Genomic DNA, 18,257 nt, shown 5'->3' with positions numbered 1-18,257 from the left:
TTAGCACGTCACACAGTACTCGTTTGGTTTGATTGGTCCCATACAGAACCTTCCCATGTTGCCTAATGTTTTCCTAACGTCACACTCGTCACGTAGTTCACTTTTATTTCATAATCATTTCTGAGAGGTAACAGAATTGCATGACAACGTGCAGAGCTAGTTTCGTCAAAATTAACACACATACTTGATGTGACTCATAAGCCGAACGAGTTACTTTCCGACGTTATTTTAGATGTGCAAGTGCCAGTCAAAAACACGCGGCGACGGCAATATGCAAACCAATTCGCTAGTTAACACCGGTCTTGTTGTGCGTGTTTTAAGCTGAAGAGCATCTCCAAGCAGAAAATGGTCAACAGCAACATTCACACGGTTTCGTACTGCTCAAGTGCTACACTAAAACGGTATGTTTCTTTTTCAGATCTGGAAAAACACGACCGAGAGAGGAATCAAACACGCAATCTTCGGATACGAAGTCCGACGCCTTATCCATTAGGCCACACGGTCACTGACAAACAAGTGGAACTTATATACGACTCATCTCAAAACGCTCACACCACTGAGAAGTTGTGTTTTCGTTCTACACAGACGCTGCCCCTTGCTCTTTCCCACCCATTTGATACATTCAACCTGCTACGAGACCTACCAAATATAGACTGGGAAACTAAACCACACACTTTGTGCATTCGGAAATGTAAGGCAGGGCGTCCCTCGCCGCATTTGCTACGATGTCCATTTGCTACTTCTGCAGAAGTGGCGGCGACGACGACGACGACAACCGCGGAAGGCTCTGAGATATGTGAGAAATACATCTATAAAATATATTTCAGACTGTCCCATCCCACCTTATGCTGTACCGCTTTGGCAAATGCTTTATCTGCGCCATTCGCCTTAATCACATCTGAGAGTAATTCTTAATAAAACGCCTCTCGCTAATTGTTAGTCATCCCAGATACTGTTTGCTATAGGGCCACGACGCGCAACTGATATCCAAAATTCGTCTGCCTCCTGTGAGGATCGAACTCACGATCCCTGGTTTACTAGACCAGTGCTCTGCCACTGAGCTAAAGAGGCGCGGCCTAGCGGTACTTTTGCGTACTTCATCCTTACGGTCGTCTGGATCATCAGACTTCAGCTGACAACACTTCATATTACCGTCTAATATTTGCAGCTATGGCGACCCATTACTGCTTGCCTACACATCTGACACGTAAACGAAGTGCTCTCCAAATAACACCACTTGCATTTCAGAACATGTCTTTCACACATGTCTACAAAATCACCTTCACCTTCAAATACAGTTTCGTAGCGACTGACGGAGACGTAGGCAAAGTTTAAAGTTGCTATTTCCATTACATCACGTTAATCAGAAAAACGGTAAGTTACATCTGCAGAGGAACAAAATTCCGTTCCTCCCCACGTGGGGCTCGAACCCACGACCCTGGGATTAAGAGCCTTATGTTCTACCGACTGAGCTAGCCGCGCTGCCTCGGTGAGTATGTGCTGGTTAGCACGTCACACAGTACTCGTTTGGGTTGATTGGTCCCATACAGAACCTCCCCATGTTGCCTAATGCTTTCCTAACGTCACACTCGTCACGTAGTTCACTTTTATTTCATAATCATTTCTGAGAGGTAACAGAATTGCATGACAACCTGCAGAGCTAGTTTCGTCAAAATTAACACACATACTTGATGTGACTCATAAGCCGAACGAGTTACTTTCCGACGTTATTTTAGATGTGCAAGTGCCAGTCAAAAACACGCGGCGACGGCAATATGCAAACCAATTCGCTAGTTAACACCGGTCTTGTTGTGCGTGTTTTAAGCTGAAGAGCATCTCCAAGCAGAAAATGGTCAACAGCAACATTCACACGGTTTCGTACTGCTCAAGTGCTACACTAAAACGGTATGTTTCTTTTTCAGATCTGGAAAAACACGACCGAGAGAGGAATCAAACACGCAATCTTCGGATACGAAGTCCGACGCCTTATCCATTAGGCCACACGGTCACTGACAAACAAGTGGAACTTATATACGACTCATCTCAAAACGCTCACACCACTGAGGAGTTGTGTTTTCCTTCTACACAGACGCTGCCCCTTGCTCTTTCCCACCCATTTGATACATTCAACCTGCTACGAGACCTACCAAATATAGACTGGGAAACTAAACCACACACTTTGTGCATTCGGAAATGTAAGGCAGGGCGTCCCTCGCCGCATTTGCTACGATGTCCATTTGCTACTTCTGCAGAAGTGGCGGCGGCGGCGACGACGACGACGACGACGACAACCGCGGAAGGCTCTGAGATATGTGAGAAATACATCTATAAAATATATTTCAGACTGTCCCATCCCACCTTATGCTGTACCGCTTTGGCAAATGCTTTATCTGCGCCATTCGCCTTAATCACATCTGAGAGTAATTCTTAATAAAACGCCTCTCGCTAATTGTTAGTCATCCCAGATACTGTTTGCTATAAGGCCACGACGCGCAACTGATATCCAAAATTCGTCTGCCTCCTGTGAGGATCGAACTCACGACCCCTGGTTTACTAGACCAGTGCTCTGCCACTGAGCTAAAGAGGCGCGGCCTAGCGGTACTTTTGCGTACTTCATCCTTACGGTCGTCTGGATCATCAGACTTCAGCTGACAACACTTCATATTACCGTCTAATAATTGCAGCTATGGCGACCCATTACTGCTTGCCTACACATCTGACACGTAAACGAAGTGCTCTCCAAATAACACCACTTGCATTTCAGAGCATGTCTTTCACACATGTCTACAAAATCACCTTCACCTTCAAATACAGTTTCGTAGCGACTGACGGAGACGTAGGCAAAGTTTAAAGTTGCTATTTCCATTACATCACGTTAATCAGAAGAACGGTAAGTTACATCTGCAGAGGAACAAAATTCCGTTTCTCCCCACGTGGGGCTCGAACACACGACCCTGGGATTAAGAGCCTTATGTTCTACCGACTGAGCTAGCCGCGCTGCCTCGGTGAGTATATGCCGGTTAGCACGTCACACAGTACTCGTTTGGTTTGATTGGTCCCATACAGAACCTTCCCATGTTGCCTAATGTTTTCCTAACGTCACACTCGTCACGTAGTTCACTTTTATTTCATAATCATTTCTGAGAGGTAACAGAATTGCATGACAACGTGCAGAGCTAGTTTCGTCAAAATTAACACACATACTTGATGTGACTCATAAGCCGAACGAGTTACTTTCCGACGTTATTTTAGATGTGCAAGTGCCAGTCAAAAACACGCGGCGACGGCAATATGCAAACCAATTCGCTAGTTAACACCGGTCTTGTTGTGCGTGTTTTAAGCTGAAGAGCATCTCCAAGCAGAAAATGGTCAACAGCAACATTCACACGGTTTCGTACTGCTCAAGTGCTACACTAAAACGGTATGTTTCTTTTTCAGATCTGGAAAAACACGACCGAGAGAGGAATCAAACACGCAATCTTCGGATACGAAGTCCGACGCCTTATCCATTAGGCCACACGGTCACTGACAAACAAGTGGAACTTATATACGACTCATCTCAAAACGCTCACACCACTGAGGAGTTGTGTTTTCCTTCTACACAGACGCTGCCCCTTGCTCTTTCCCACCCATTTGATACATTCAACCTGCTACGAGACCTACCAAATATAGACTGGGAAACTAAACCACACACTTTGTGCATTCGGAAATGTAAGGCAGGGCGTCCCTCGCCGCATTTGCTACGATGTCCATTTGCTACTTCTGCAGAAGTGGCGGCGGCGACGACGACGACGACAACCGCGGAAGGCTCTGAGATATGTGAGAAATACATCTATAAAATATATTTCAGACTGTCCCATCCCACCTTATGCTGTACCGCTTTGGCAAATGCTTTATCTGCGCCATTCGCCTTAATCACATCTGAGAGTAATTCTTAATAAAACGCCTCTCGCTAATTGTTAGTCATCCCAGATTCTGTTTGCTATAAGGCCACGACGCGCAACTGATATCCAAAATTCGTCTGCCTCCTGTGAGGATCGAACTCACGACCCCTGGTTTACTAGACCAGTGCTCTGCCACTGAGCTAAAGAGGCGCGGCCTAGCGGTACTTTTGCGTACTTCATCCTTACGGTCGTCTGGATCATCAGACTTCAGCTGACAACACTTCATATTACCGTCTAATAATTGCAGCTATGGCGACCCATTACTGCTTGCCTACACATCTGACACGTAAACGAAGTGCTCTCCAAATAACACCACTTGCATTTCAGAGCATGTCTTTCACACATGTCTACAAAATCACCTTCACCTTCAAATACAGTTTCGTAGCGACTGACGGAGACGTAGGCAAAGTTTAAAGTTGCTATTTCCATTACATCACGTTAATCAGAAGAACGGTAAGTTACATCTGCAGAGGAACAAAATTCCGTTTCTCCCCACGTGGGGCTCGAACACACGACCCTGGGATTAAGAGCCTTATGTTCTACCGACTGAGCTAGCCGCGCTGCCTCGGTGAGTATATGCCGGTTAGCACGTCACACAGTACTCGTTTGGTTTGATTGGTCCCATACAGAACCTTCCCATGTTGCCTAATGTTTTCCTAACGTCACACTCGTCACGTAGTTCACTTTTATTTCATAATCATTTCTGAGAGGTAACAGAATTGCATGACAACGTGCAGAGCTAGTTTCGTCAAAATTAACACACATACTTGATGTGACTCATAAGCCGAACGAGTTACTTTCCGACGTTATTTTAGATGTGCAAGTGCCAGTCAAAAACACGCGGCGACGGCAATATGCAAACCAATTCGCTAGTTAACACCGGTCTTGTTGTGCGTGTTTTAAGCTGAAGAGCATCTCCAAGCAGAAAATGGTCAACAGCAACATTCACACGGTTTCGTACTGCTCAAGTGCTACACTAAAACGGTATGTTTCTTTTTCAGATCTGGAAAAACACGACCGAGAGAGGAATCAAACACGCAATCTTCGGATACGAAGTCCGACGCCTTATCCATTAGGCCACACGGTCACTGACAAACAAGTGGAACTTATATACGACTCATCTCAAAACGCTCACACCACTGAGGAGTTGTGTTTTCCTTCTACACAGACGCTGCCCCTTGCTCTTTCCCACCCATTTGATACATTCAACCTGCTACGAGACCTACCAAATATAGACTGGGAAACTAAACCACACACTTTGTGCATTCGGAAATGTAAGGCAGGGCGTCCCTCGCCGCATTTGCTACGATGTCCATTTGCTACTTCTGCAGAAGTGGCGGCGGCGGCGACGACGACGACGACAACCGCGGAAGGCTCTGAGATATGTGAGAAATACATCTATAAAATATATTTCAGACTGTCCCATCCCACCTTATGCTGTACCGCTTTGGCAAATGCTTTATCTGCGCCATTCGCCTTAATCACATCTGAGAGTAATTCTTAATAAAACGCCTCTCGCTAATTGTTAGTCATCCCAGATACTGTTTGCTATAAGGCCACGACGCGCAACTGATATCCAAAATTCGTCTGCCTCCTGTGAGGATCGAACTCACGACCCCTGGTTTACTAGACCAGTGCTCTGCCACTGAGCTAAAGAGGCGCGGCCTAGCGGTACTTTTGCGTACTTCATCCTTACGGTCGTCTGGATCATCAGACTTCAGCTGACAACACTTCATATTACCGTCTAATAATTGCAGCTATGGCGACCCATTACTGCTTGCCTACACATCTGACACGTAAACGAAGTGCTCTCCAAATAACACCACTTGCATTTCAGAGCATGTCTTTCACACATGTCTACAAAATCACCTTCACCTTCAAATACAGTTTCGTAGCGACTGACGGAGACGTAGGCAAAGTTTAAAGTTGCTATTTCCATTACATCACGTTAATCAGAAGAACGGTAAGTTACATCTGCAGAGGAACAAAATTCCGTTTCTCCCCACGTGGGGCTCGAACACACGACCCTGGGATTAAGAGCCTTATGTTCTACCGACTGAGCTAGCCGCGCTGCCTCGGTGAGTATATGCCGGTTAGCACGTCACACAGTACTCGTTTGGTTTGATTGGTCCCATACAGAACCTTCCCATGTTGCCTAATGTTTTCCTAACGTCACACTCGTCACGTAGTTCACTTTTATTTCATAATCATTTCTGAGAGGTAACAGAATTGCATGACAACGTGCAGAGCTAGTTTCGTCAAAATTAACACACATACTTGATGTGACTCATAAGCCGAACGAGTTACTTTCCGACGTTATTTTAGATGTGCAAGTGCCAGTCAAAAACACGCGGCGACGGCAATATGCAAACCAATTCGCTAGTTAACACCGGTCTTGTTGTGCGTGTTTTAAGCTGAAGAGCATCTCCAAGCAGAAAATGGTCAACAGCAACATTCACACGGTTTCGTACTGCTCAAGTGCTACACTAAAACGGTATGTTTCTTTTTCAGATCTGGAAAAACACGACCGAGAGAGGAATCAAACACGCAATCTTCGGATACGAAGTCCGACGCCTTATCCATTAGGCCACACGGTCACTGACAAACAAGTGGAACTTATATACGACTCATCTCAAAACGCTCACACCACTGAGGAGTTGTGTTTTCGTTCTACACAGACGCTGCCCCTTGCTCTTTCCCACCCATTTGATACATTCAACCTGCTACGAGACCTACCAAATATAGACTGGGAAACTAAACCACACACTTTGTGCATTCGGAAATGTAAGGCAGGGCGTCCCTCGCCGCATTTGCTACGATGTCCATTTGCTACTTCTGCAGAAGTGGCGGCGGCGGCGACGACGACGACGACAACCGCGGAAGGCTCTGAGATATGTGAGAAATACATCTATAAAATATATTTCCGACTGTCCCATCCCACCTTATGCTGTACCGCTTTGGCAAATGCTTTATCTGCGCCATTCGCCTTAATCACATCTGAGAGTAATTCTTAATAAAACGCCTCTCGCTAATTGTTAGTCATCCCAGATTCTGTTTGCTATAAGGCCACGACGCGCAACTGATATCCAAAATTCGTCTGCCTCCTGTGAGGATCGAACTCACGACCCCTGGTTTACTAGACCAGTGCTCTGCCACTGAGCTAAAGAGGCGCGGCCTAGCGGTACTTTTGCGTACTTCATCCTTACGGTCGTCTGGATCATCAGACTTCAGCTGACAACACTTCATATTACCGTCTAATAATTGCAGCTATGGCGACCCATTACTGCTTGCCTACACATCTGACACGTAAACGAAGTGCTCTCCAAATAACACCACTTGCATTTCAGAGCATGTCTTTCACACATGTCTACAAAATCACCTTCACCTTCAAATACAGTTTCGTAGCGACTGACGGAGACGTAGGCAAAGTTTAAAGTTGCTATTTCCATTACATCACGTTAATCAGAAGAACGGTAAGTTACATCTGCAGAGGAACAAAATTCCGTTTCTCCCCACGTGGGGCTCGAACACACGACCCTGGGATTAAGAGCCTTATGTTCTACCGACTGAGCTAGCCGCGCTGCCTCGGTGAGTATATGCCGGTTAGCACGTCACACAGTACTCGTTTGGTTTGATTGGTCCCATACAGAACCTTCCCATGTTGCCTAATGTTTTCCTAACGTCACACTCGTCACGTAGTTCACTTTTATTTCATAATCATTTCTGAGAGGTAACAGAATTGCATGACAACGTGCAGAGCTAGTTTCGTCAAAATTAACACACATACTTGATGTGACTCATAAGCCGAACGAGTTACTTTCCGACGTTATTTTAGATGTGCAAGTGCCAGTCAAAAACACGCGGCGACGGCAATATGCAAACCAATTCGCTAGTTAACACCGGTCTTGTTGTGCGTGTTTTAAGCTGAAGAGCATCTCCAAGCAGAAAATGGTCAACAGCAACATTCACACGGTTTCGTACTGCTCAAGTGCTACACTAAAACGGTATGTTTCTTTTTCAGATCTGGAAAAACACGACCGAGAGAGGAATCAAACACGCAATCTGCGGATACGAAGTCCGACGCCTTATCCATTAGGCCACACGGTCACTGACAAACAAGTGGAACTTATATACGACTCATCTCAAAACGCTCACACCACTGAGGAGTTGTGTTTTCCTTCTACACAGACGCTGCCCCTTGCTCTTTCCCACCCATTTGATACATTCAACCTGCTACGAGACCTACCAAATATAGACTGGGAAACTAAACCACACACTTTGTGCATTCGGAAATGTAAGGCAGGGCGTCCCTCGCCGCATTTGCTACGATGTCCATTTGCTACTTCTGCAGAAGTGGCGGCGGCGGCGACGACGACGACGACGACGACAACCGCGGAAGGCTCTGAGATATGTGAGAAATACATCTATAAAATATATTTCAGACTGTCCCATCCCACCTTATGCTGTACCGCTTTGGCAAATGCTTTATCTGCGCCATTCGCCTTAATCACATCTGAGAGTAATTCTTAATAAAACGCCTCTCGCTAATTGTTAGTCATCCCAGATACTGTTTGCTATAAGGCCACGACGCGCAACTGATATCCAAAATTCGTCTGCCTCCTGTGAGGATCGAACTCACGACCCCTGGTTTACTAGACCAGTGCTCTGCCACTGAGCTAAAGAGGCGCGGCCTAGCGGTACTTTTGCGTACTTCATCCTTACGGTCGTCTGGATCATCAGACTTCAGCTGACAACACTTCATATTACCGTCTAATATTTGCAGCTATGGCGACCCATTACTGCTTGCCTACACATCTGACACGTAAACGAAGTGCTCTCCAAATAACACCACTTGCATTTCAGAACATGTCTTTCACACATGTCTACAAAATCACCTTCACCTTCAAATACAGTTTCGTAGCGACTGACGGAGACGTAGGCAAAGTTTAAAGTTGCTATTTCCATTACATCACGTTAATCAGAAAAACGGTAAGTTACATCTGCAGAGGAACAAAATTCCGTTCCTCCCCACGTGGGGCTCGAACCCACGACCCTGGGATTAAGAGCCGTATGTTCTACCGACTGAGCTAGCCGCGCTGCCTCGGTGAGTATATGCCGGTTAGCACGTCACACAGTACTCGTTTGGGTTGATTGGTCCCATACAGAACCTCCCCATGTTGCCTAATGTTTTCCTAACGTCACACTCGTCACGTAGTTCACTTTTATTTCATAATCATTTCTGAGAGGTAACAGAATTGCGTGACAACCTGCAGAGCTAGTTTCGTCAAAATTAACACACATACTTGATGTGACTCATAAGCCGAACGAGTTACTTTCCGACGTTATTTTAGATGTGCAAGTGCCAGTCAAAAACACGCGGCGACGGCAATATGCAAACCAATTCGCTAGTTAACACCGGTCTTGTTGTGCGTGTTTTAAGCTGAAGAGCATCTCCAAGCAGAAAATGGTCAACAGCAACTTTCACACGGTTTCGTACTGCTCAAGTGCTACACTAAAACGGTATGTTTCTTTTTCAGATCTGGAAAAACACGACCGAGAGAGGAATCAAACACGCAATCTTCGGATACGAAGTCCGACGCCTTATCCATTAGGCCACACAGTCACTGACAAACAAGTGTAACTTATATACGACTCATCTCAAAACGCTCACACCAATGAGGAGTTGTGTTTTCGTTCTACACAGACGCTGCCCCTTGCTCTTTCCCACCCATTTGATACATTCAACCTGCTACGAGACCTACCAAATATAGACTGGGAAACTAAACCACACACTTTGTGCATTCGGAAATGTAAGGCAGGGCGTCCCTCGCCGCATTTGCTACGATGTCCATTTGCTACTTCTGCAGAAGTGGCGGCGGCGGCGACGACGACGACGACAACCGCGGAAGGCTCTGAGATATGTGAGAAATACATCTATAAAATATATTTCAGACTGTCCCATCCCACCTTATGCTGTACCGCTTTGGCAAATGCTTTATCTGCGCCATTCGCCTTAATCACATCTGAGAGTAATTCTTAATAAAACGCCTCTCGCTAATTGTTAGTCATCCCAGATACTGTTTGCTATAAGGCCACGACGCGCAACTGATATCCAAAATTCGTCTGCCTCCTGTGAGGATCGAACTCACGACCCCTGGTTTACTAGACCAGTGCTCTGCCACTGAGCTAAAGAGGCGCGGCCTAGCGGTACTTTTGCGTACTTCATCCTTACGGTCGTCTGGATCATCAGACTTCAGCTGACAACACTTCATATTACCGTCTAATATTTGCAGCTATGGCGACCCATTACTGCTTGCCTACACATCTGACACGTAAACGAAGTGCTCTCCAAATAACACCACTTGCATTTCAGAACATGTCTTTCACACATGTCTACAAAATCACCTTCACCTTCAAATACAGTTTCGTAGCGACTGACGGAGACGTAGGCAAAGTTTAAAGTTGCTATTTCCATTACATCACGTTAATCAGAAAAACGGTAAGTTACATCTGCAGAGGAACAAAATTCCGTTCCTCCCCACGTGGGGCTCGAACCCACGACCCTGGGATTAAGAGCCGTATGTTCTACCGACTGAGCTAGCCGCGCTGCCTCGGTGAGTATATGCCGGTTAGCACGTCACACAGTACTCGTTTGGGTTGATTGGTCCCATACAGAACCTCCCCATGTTGCCTAATGTTTTCCTAACGTCACACTCGTCACGTAGTTCACTTTTATTTCATAATCATTTCTGAGAGGTAACAGAATTGCGTGACAACCTGCAGAGCTAGTTTCGTCAAAATTAACACACATACTTGATGTGACTCATAAGCCGAACGAGTTACTTTCCGACGTTATTTTAGATGTGCAAGTGCCAGTCAAAAACACGCGGCGACGGCAATATGCAAACCAATTCGCTAGTTAACACCGGTCTTGTTGTGCGTGTTTTAAGCTGAAGAGCATCTCCAAGCAGAAAATGGTCAACAGCAACTTTCACACGGTTTCGTACTGCTCAAGTGCTACACTAAAACGGTATGTTTCTTTTTCAGATCTGGAAAAACACGACCGAGAGAGGAATCAAACACGCAATCTTCGGATACGAAGTCCGACGCCTTATCCATTAGGCCACACAGTCACTGACAAACAAGTGTAACTTATATACGACTCATCTCAAAACGCTCACACCAATGAGGAGTTGTGTTTTCGTTCTACACAGACGCTGCCCCTTGCTCTTTCCCACCCATTTGATACATTCAACCTGCTACGAGACCTACCAAATATAGACTGGGAAACTAAACCACACACTTTGTGCATTCGGAAATGTAAGGCAGGGCGTCCCTCGCCGCATTTGCTACGATGTCCATTTGCTACTTCTGCAGAAGTGGCGGCGGCGGCGACGACGACGACGACAACCGCGGAAGGCTCTGAGATATGTGAGAAATACATCTATAAAATATATTTCAGACTGTCCCATCCCACCTTATGCTGTACCGCTTTGGCAAATGCTTTATCTGCGCCATTCGCCTTAATCACATCTGAGAGTAATTCTTAATAAAACGCCTCTCGCTAATTGTTAGTCATCCCAGATTCTGTTTGCTATAAGGCCACGACGCGCAACTGATATCCAAAATTCGTCTGCCTCCTGTGAGGATCGAACTCACGACCCCTGGTTTACTAGACCAGTGCTCTGCCACTGAGCTAAAGAGGCGCGGCCTAGCGGTACTTTTGCGTACTTCATCCTTACGGTCGTCTGGATCATCAGACTTCAGCTGACAACACTTCATATTACCGTCTAATAATTGCAGCTATGGCGACCCATTACTGCTTGCCTACACATCTGACACGTAAACGAAGTGCTCTCCAAATAACACCACTTGCATTTCAGAGCATGTCTTTCACACATGTCTACAAAATCACCTTCACCTTCAAATACAGTTTCGTAGCGACTGACGGAGACGTAGGCAAAGTTTAAAGTTGCTATTTCCATTACATCACGTTAATCAGAAGAACGGTAAGTTACATCTGCAGAGGAACAAAATTCCGTTTCTCCCCACGTGGGGCTCGAACACACGACCCTGGGATTATGAGCCTTATGTTCTACCGACTGAGCTAGCCGCACTGCCTCGGTGAGTATATGCCGGTTAGCACGTCACACAGTACTCGTTTGGTTTGATTGGTCCCATACAGAACCTTCCCATGTTGCCTAATGTTTTCCTAACGTCACACTCGTCACGTAGTTCACTTTTATTTCATAATCATTTCTGAGAGGTAACAGAATTGCATGACAACGTGCAGAGCTAGTTTCGTCAAAATTAACACACATACTTGATGTGACTCATAAGCCGAACGAGTTACTTTCCGACGTTATTTTAGATGTGCAAGTGCCAGTCAAAAACACGCGGCGACGGCAATATGCAAACCAATTCGCTAGTTAACACCGGTCTTGTTGTGCGTGTTTTAAGCTGAAGAGCATCTCCAAGCAGAAAATGGTCAACAGCAACATTCACACGGTTTCGTACTGCTCAAGTGCTACACTAAAACGGTATGTTTCTTTTTCAGATCTGGAAAAACACGACCGAGAGAGGAATCAAACACGCAATCTTCGGATACGAAGTCCGACGCCTTATCCATTAGGCCACACGGTCACTGACAAACAAGTGGAACTTATATACGACTCATCTCAAAACGCTCACACCACTGAGGAGTTGTGTTTTCCTTCTACACAGACGCTGCCCCTTGCTCTTTCCCACCCATTTGATACATTCAACCTGCTACGAGACCTACCAAATATAGACTGGGAAACTAAACCACACACTTTGTGCATTCGGAAATGTAAGGCAGGGCGTCCCTCGCCGCATTTGCTACGATGTCCATTTGCTACTTCTGCAGAAGTGGCGGCGGCGGCGACGACGACGACGACGACGACAACCGCGGAAGGCTCTGAGATATGTGAGAAATACATCTATAAAATATATTTCAGACTGTCCCATCCCACCTTATGCTGTACCGCTTTGGCAAATGCTTTATCTGCGCCATTCGCCTTAATCACATCTGAGAGTAATTCTTAATAAAACGCCTCTCGCTAATTGTTAGTCATCCCAGATACTGTTTGCTATAAGGCCACGACGCGCAACTGATATCCAAAATTCGTCTGCCTCCTGTGAGGATCGAACTCACGACCCCTGGTTTACTAGACCAGTGCTCTGCCACTGAGCTAAAGAGGCGCGGCCTAGCGGTACTTTTGCGTACTTCATCCTTACGGTCGTCTGGATCATCAGACTTCAGCTGACAACACTTCATATTACCGTCTAATATTTGCAGCTATGGCGACCCATTACTGCTTGCCTACACATCTGACACGTAAACGAAGTGCTCTCCAAATAACACCACTTGCATTTCAGAACATGTCTTTCACACATGTCTACAAAATCACCTTCACCTTCAAATACAGTTTCGTAGCGACTGACGGAGACGTAGGCAAAGTTTAAAGTTGCTATTTCCATTACATCACGTTAATCAGAAAAACGGTAAGTTACATCTGCAGAGGAACAAAATTCCGTTCCTCCCCACGTGGGGCTCGAACCCACGACCCTGGGATTAAGAGCCGTATGTTCTACCGACTGAGCTAGCCGCGCTGCCTCGGTGAGTATATGCCGGTTAGCACGTCACACAGTAATCGTTTGGGTTGATTGGTCCCATACAGAACCTCCCCATGTTGCCTAATGTTTTCCTAACGTCACACTCGTCACGTAGTTCACTTTTATTTCATAATCATTTCTGAGAGGTAACAGAATTGCGTGACAACCTGCAGAGCTAGTTTCGTCAAAATTAACACACATACTTGATGTGACTCATAAGCCGAACGAGTTACTTTCCGACGTTATTTTAGATGTGCAAGTGCCAGTCAAAAACACGCGGCGACGGCAATATGCAAACCAATTCGCTAGTTAACACCGGTCTTGTTGTGCGTGTTTTAAGCTGAAGAGCATCTCCAAGCAGAAAATGGTCAACAGCAACTTTCACACGGTTTCGTACTGCTCAAGTGCTACACTAAAACGGTATGTTTCTTTTTCAGATCTGGAAAAACACGACCGAGAGAGGAATCAAACACGCAATCTTCGGATACGAAGTCCGACGCCTTATCCATTAGGCCACACAGTCACTGACAAACAAGTGTAACTTATATACGACTCATCTCAAAACGCTCACACCAATGAGGAGTTGTGTTTTCGTTCTACACAGACGCTGCCCCTTGCTCTTTCCCACCCATTTGATACATTCAACCTGCTACGAGACCTACCAAATATAGACTGGGAAACTAAACCACACACTTTGTGCATTCGGAAATGTAAGGCAGGGCGTCCCTCGCCGCATTTGCTACGATGTCCATTTGCTACTTCTGCAGAAGTGGCGGCGGCGGCGACGACGACGACGACGACGACGACAACCGCGGAAGGCTCTGAGATATGTGAGAAATACATCTATAAAATATATTTCAGACTGTCCCATCCCACCTTATGCTGTACCGCTTTGGCAAATGCTTTATCTGCGCCATTCGCCTTAATCACATCTGAGAGTAATTCTTAATAAAACGCCTCTCGCTAATTGTTAGTCATCCCAGATACTGTTTGCTATAAGGCCACGACGCGCAACTGATATCCAAAATTCGTCTGCCTCCTGTGAGGATCGAACTCACGACCCCTGGTTTACTAGACCAGTGCTCTGCCACTGAGCTAAAGAGGAGCGGCCTAGCGGTACTTTTGCGTACTTCATCCTTACGGTCGTCTGGATCATCAGACTTCAGCTGACAACACTTCATATTACCGTCTAATATTTGCAGCTATGGCGACCCATTACTGCTTGCCTACACATCTGACACGTAAACGAAGTGCTCTCCAAATAACACCACTTGCATTTCAGAACATGTCTTTCACACATGTCTACAAAATCACCTTCACCTTCAAATACAGTTTCCTTGCGACTGACGGAGACGTAGGCAAAGTTTAAAGTTGCTATTTCCATTACATCACGTTAATCAGAAAAACGGTAAGTTACATCTGCAGAGGAACAAAATTCCGTTCCTCCCCACGTGGGGCTCGAACCCACGACCCTGGGATTAAGAGCCTTATGTTCTACCGACTGAGCTAGCCGCGCTGCCTCGGTGAGTATATGCCGGTTAGCACGTCACACAGTACTCGTTTGGGTTGATTGGTCCCATACAGAACCTCCCCATGTTGCCTAATGTTTTCCTAACGTCACACTCGTCACGTAGTTCACTTTTATTTCATAATCATTTCTGAGAGGTAACAGAATTGCGTGAGAACCTGCAGAGCTAGTTTCGTCAAAATTAACACACATACTTGATGTGACTCATAAGCCGAACGAGTTACTTTCCGACGTTATTTTAGATGTGCAAGTGCCAGTCAAAAACACGCGGCGACGGCAATATGCCAACCAATTCGCTAGTTAACACCGGTCTTGTTGTGCGTGTTTTAAGCTGAAGAGCATCTCCAAGCAGAAAATGGTCAACAGCAACTTTCACACGGTTTCGTACTGCTCAAGTGCTACACTAAAACGGTATGTTTCTTTTTCAGATCTGGAAAAACACGACCGAGAGAGGAATCAAACACGCAATCTTCGGATACGAAGTCCGACGCCTTATCCATTAGGCCACACAGTCACTGACAAACAAGTGTAACTTATATACGACTCATCTCAAAACGCTCACACCAATGAGGAGTTGTGTTTTCGTTCTACACAGACGCTGCCCCTTGCTCTTTCCCACCCATTTGATACATTCAACCTGCTACGAGACCTACCAAATATAGACTGGGAAACTAAACCACACACTTTGTGCATTCGGAAATGTAAGGCAGGGCGTCCCTCGCCGCATTTGCTACGATGTCCATTTGCTACTTCTGCAGAAGTGGCGGCGGCGGCGACGACGACGACGACAACCGCGGAAGGCTCTGAGATATGTGAGAAATACATCTATAAAATATATTTCAGACTGTCCCATCCCACCTTATGCTGTACCGCTTTGGCAAATGCTTTATCTGCGCCATTCGCCTTAATCACATCTGAGAGTAATTCTTAATAAAACGCCTCTCGCTAATTGTTAGTCATCCCAGATTCTGTTTGCTATAAGGCCACGACGCGCAACTGATATCCAAAATTCGTCTGCCTCCTGTGAGGATCGAACTCACGACCCCTGGTTTACTAGACCAGTGCTCTGCCACTGAGCTAAAGAGGCGCGGCCTAGCGGTACTTTTGCGTACTTCATCCTTACGGTCGTCTGGATCATCAGACTTCAGCTGACAACACTTCATATTACCGTCTAATAATTGCAGCTATGGCGACCCATTACTGCTTGCCTACACATCTGACACGTAAACGAAGTGCTCTCCAAATAACACCACTTGCATTTCAGAGCATGTCTTTCACACATGTCTACAAAATCACCTTCACCTTCAAATACAGTTTCGTAGCGACTGACGGAGACGTAGGCAAAGTTTAAAGTTGCTATTTCCATTACATCACGTTAATCAGAAGAACGGTAAGTTACATCTGCAGAGGAACAAAATTCCGTTTCTCCCCACGTGGGGCTCGAACACACGACCCTGGGATTAAGAGCCTTATGTTCTACCGACTGAGCTAGCCGCGCTGCCTCGGTGAGTATATGCCGGTTAGCACGTCACACAGTACTCGTTTGGTTTGATTGGTCCCATACAGAACCTTCCCATGTTGCCTAATGTTTTCCTAACGTCACACTCGTCACGTAGTTCACTTTTATTTCATAATCATTTCTGAGAGGTAACAGAATTGCATGACAACGTGCAGAGCTAGTTTCGTCAAAATTAACACACATACTTGATGTGACTCATAAGCCGAACGAGTTACTTTCCGACGTTATTTTAGATGTGCAAGTGCCAGTCAAAAACACGCGGCGACGGCAATATGCAAACCAATTCGCTAGTTAACACCGGTCTTGTTGTGCGTGTTTTAAGCTGAAGAGCATCTCCAAGCAGAAAATGGTCAACAGCAACATTCACACGGTTTCGTACTGCTCAAGTGCTACACTAAAACGGTATGTTTCTTTTTCAGATCTGGAAAAACACGACCGAGAGAGGAATCAAACACGCAATCTTCGGATACGAAGTCCGACGCCTTATCCATTAGGCCACACGGTCACTGACAAACAAGTGGAACTTATATACGACTCATCTCAAAACGCTCACACCACTGAGGAGTTGTGTTTTCCTTCTACACAGACGCTGCCCCTTGCTCTTTCCCACCCATTTGATACATTCAACCTGCTACGAGACCTACCAAATATAGACTGGGAAACTAAACCACACACTTTGTGCATTCGGAAATGTAAGGCAGGGCGTCCCTCGCCGCATTTGCTACGATGTCCATTTGCTACTTCTGCAGAAGTGGCGGCGGCGGCGACGACGACGACGACGACGACAACCGCGGAAGGCTCTGAGATATGTGAGAAATACATCTATAAAATATATTTCAGACTGTCCCATCCCACCTTATGCTGTACCGCTTTGGCAAATGCTTTATCTGCGCCATTCGCCTTAATCACATCTGAGAGTAATTCTTAATAAAACGCCTCTCGCTAATTGTTAGTCATCCCAGATACTGTTTGCTATAAGGCCACGACGCGCAACTGATATCCAAAATTCGTCTGCCTCCTGTGAGGATCGAACTCACGACCCCTGGTTTACTAGACCAGTGCTCTGCCACTGAGCTAAAGAGGCGCGGCCTAGCGGTACTTTTGCGTACTTCATCCTTACGGTCGTCTGGATCATCAGACTTCAGCTGACAACACTTCATATTACCGTCTAATATTTGCAGCTATGGCGACCCATTACTGCTTGCCTACACATCTGACACGTAAACGAAGTGCTCTCCAAATAACACCACTTGCATTTCAGAACATGTCTTTCACACATGTCTACAAAATCACCTTCACCTTCAAATACAGTTTCGTAGCGACTGACGGAGACGTAGGCAAAGTTTAAAGTTGCTATTTCCATTACATCACGTTAATCAGAAAAACGGTAAGTTACATCTGCAGAGGAACAAAATTCCGTTCCTCCCCACGTGGGGCTCGAACCCACGACCCTGGGATTAAGAGCCGTATGTTCTACCGACTGAGCTAGCCGCGCTGCCTCGGTGAGTATATGCCGGTTAGCACGTCACACAGTACTCGTTTGGGTTGATTGGTCCCATACAGAACCTCCCCATGTTGCCTAATGTTTTCCTAACGTCACACTCGTCACGTAGTTCACTTTTATTTCATA

General features: G+C 45.9%; 12 non-coding genes across 12 annotated transcripts; all 12 read right to left on the bottom strand.

Moving 5' to 3' along the window:
* Nucleotides 1–999: 999 nt before the first annotated feature.
* Trnat-agu (transfer RNA threonine (anticodon AGU)) lies at nucleotides 1,000–1,071 on the bottom strand. Its single transcript has one exon. It is a non-coding gene; the product is annotated as a tRNA-Thr (tRNA).
* Nucleotides 1,072–2,515: 1,444 nt separating this feature from the next.
* Trnat-agu (transfer RNA threonine (anticodon AGU)) lies at nucleotides 2,516–2,587 on the bottom strand. Its single transcript has one exon. It is a non-coding gene; the product is annotated as a tRNA-Thr (tRNA).
* A 1,435-nt stretch (nucleotides 2,588–4,022) lies between these two features.
* Trnat-agu (transfer RNA threonine (anticodon AGU)) lies at nucleotides 4,023–4,094 on the bottom strand. The gene has a single exon. It is a non-coding gene; the product is annotated as a tRNA-Thr (tRNA).
* A 1,438-nt stretch (nucleotides 4,095–5,532) lies between these two features.
* Nucleotides 5,533–5,604, bottom strand: Trnat-agu (transfer RNA threonine (anticodon AGU)). Its single transcript has one exon. It is a non-coding gene; the product is annotated as a tRNA-Thr (tRNA).
* Nucleotides 5,605–7,042: 1,438 nt separating this feature from the next.
* Nucleotides 7,043–7,114, bottom strand: Trnat-agu (transfer RNA threonine (anticodon AGU)). The gene has a single exon. It is a non-coding gene; the product is annotated as a tRNA-Thr (tRNA).
* Nucleotides 7,115–8,558: 1,444 nt separating this feature from the next.
* Trnat-agu (transfer RNA threonine (anticodon AGU)) lies at nucleotides 8,559–8,630 on the bottom strand. The gene has a single exon. It is a non-coding gene; the product is annotated as a tRNA-Thr (tRNA).
* Nucleotides 8,631–10,068: 1,438 nt separating this feature from the next.
* Nucleotides 10,069–10,140, bottom strand: Trnat-agu (transfer RNA threonine (anticodon AGU)). The gene has a single exon. It is a non-coding gene; the product is annotated as a tRNA-Thr (tRNA).
* Nucleotides 10,141–11,578: 1,438 nt separating this feature from the next.
* Trnat-agu (transfer RNA threonine (anticodon AGU)) lies at nucleotides 11,579–11,650 on the bottom strand. The gene has a single exon. It is a non-coding gene; the product is annotated as a tRNA-Thr (tRNA).
* Nucleotides 11,651–13,094: 1,444 nt separating this feature from the next.
* Trnat-agu (transfer RNA threonine (anticodon AGU)) lies at nucleotides 13,095–13,166 on the bottom strand. The gene has a single exon. It is a non-coding gene; the product is annotated as a tRNA-Thr (tRNA).
* A 1,447-nt stretch (nucleotides 13,167–14,613) lies between these two features.
* Nucleotides 14,614–14,685, bottom strand: Trnat-agu (transfer RNA threonine (anticodon AGU)). Its single transcript has one exon. It is a non-coding gene; the product is annotated as a tRNA-Thr (tRNA).
* A 1,438-nt stretch (nucleotides 14,686–16,123) lies between these two features.
* On the bottom strand, nucleotides 16,124–16,195 carry Trnat-agu (transfer RNA threonine (anticodon AGU)). The gene has a single exon. It is a non-coding gene; the product is annotated as a tRNA-Thr (tRNA).
* Nucleotides 16,196–17,639: 1,444 nt separating this feature from the next.
* Trnat-agu (transfer RNA threonine (anticodon AGU)) lies at nucleotides 17,640–17,711 on the bottom strand. Its single transcript has one exon. It is a non-coding gene; the product is annotated as a tRNA-Thr (tRNA).
* Between the last annotated feature and the right edge of the window lie 546 nt (nucleotides 17,712–18,257).

The sequence above is a fragment of the Schistocerca gregaria genome, chromosome 4 (genome assembly GCF_023897955.1).
Source record: "Schistocerca gregaria isolate iqSchGreg1 chromosome 4, iqSchGreg1.2, whole genome shotgun sequence".
Lineage (NCBI taxonomy): Eukaryota > Metazoa > Arthropoda > Insecta > Orthoptera > Acrididae > Schistocerca > Schistocerca gregaria.
The sequence above is the reverse complement of the archived record's forward strand: the minus strand, read 5'-3'. Positions and strand labels throughout refer to the sequence as shown.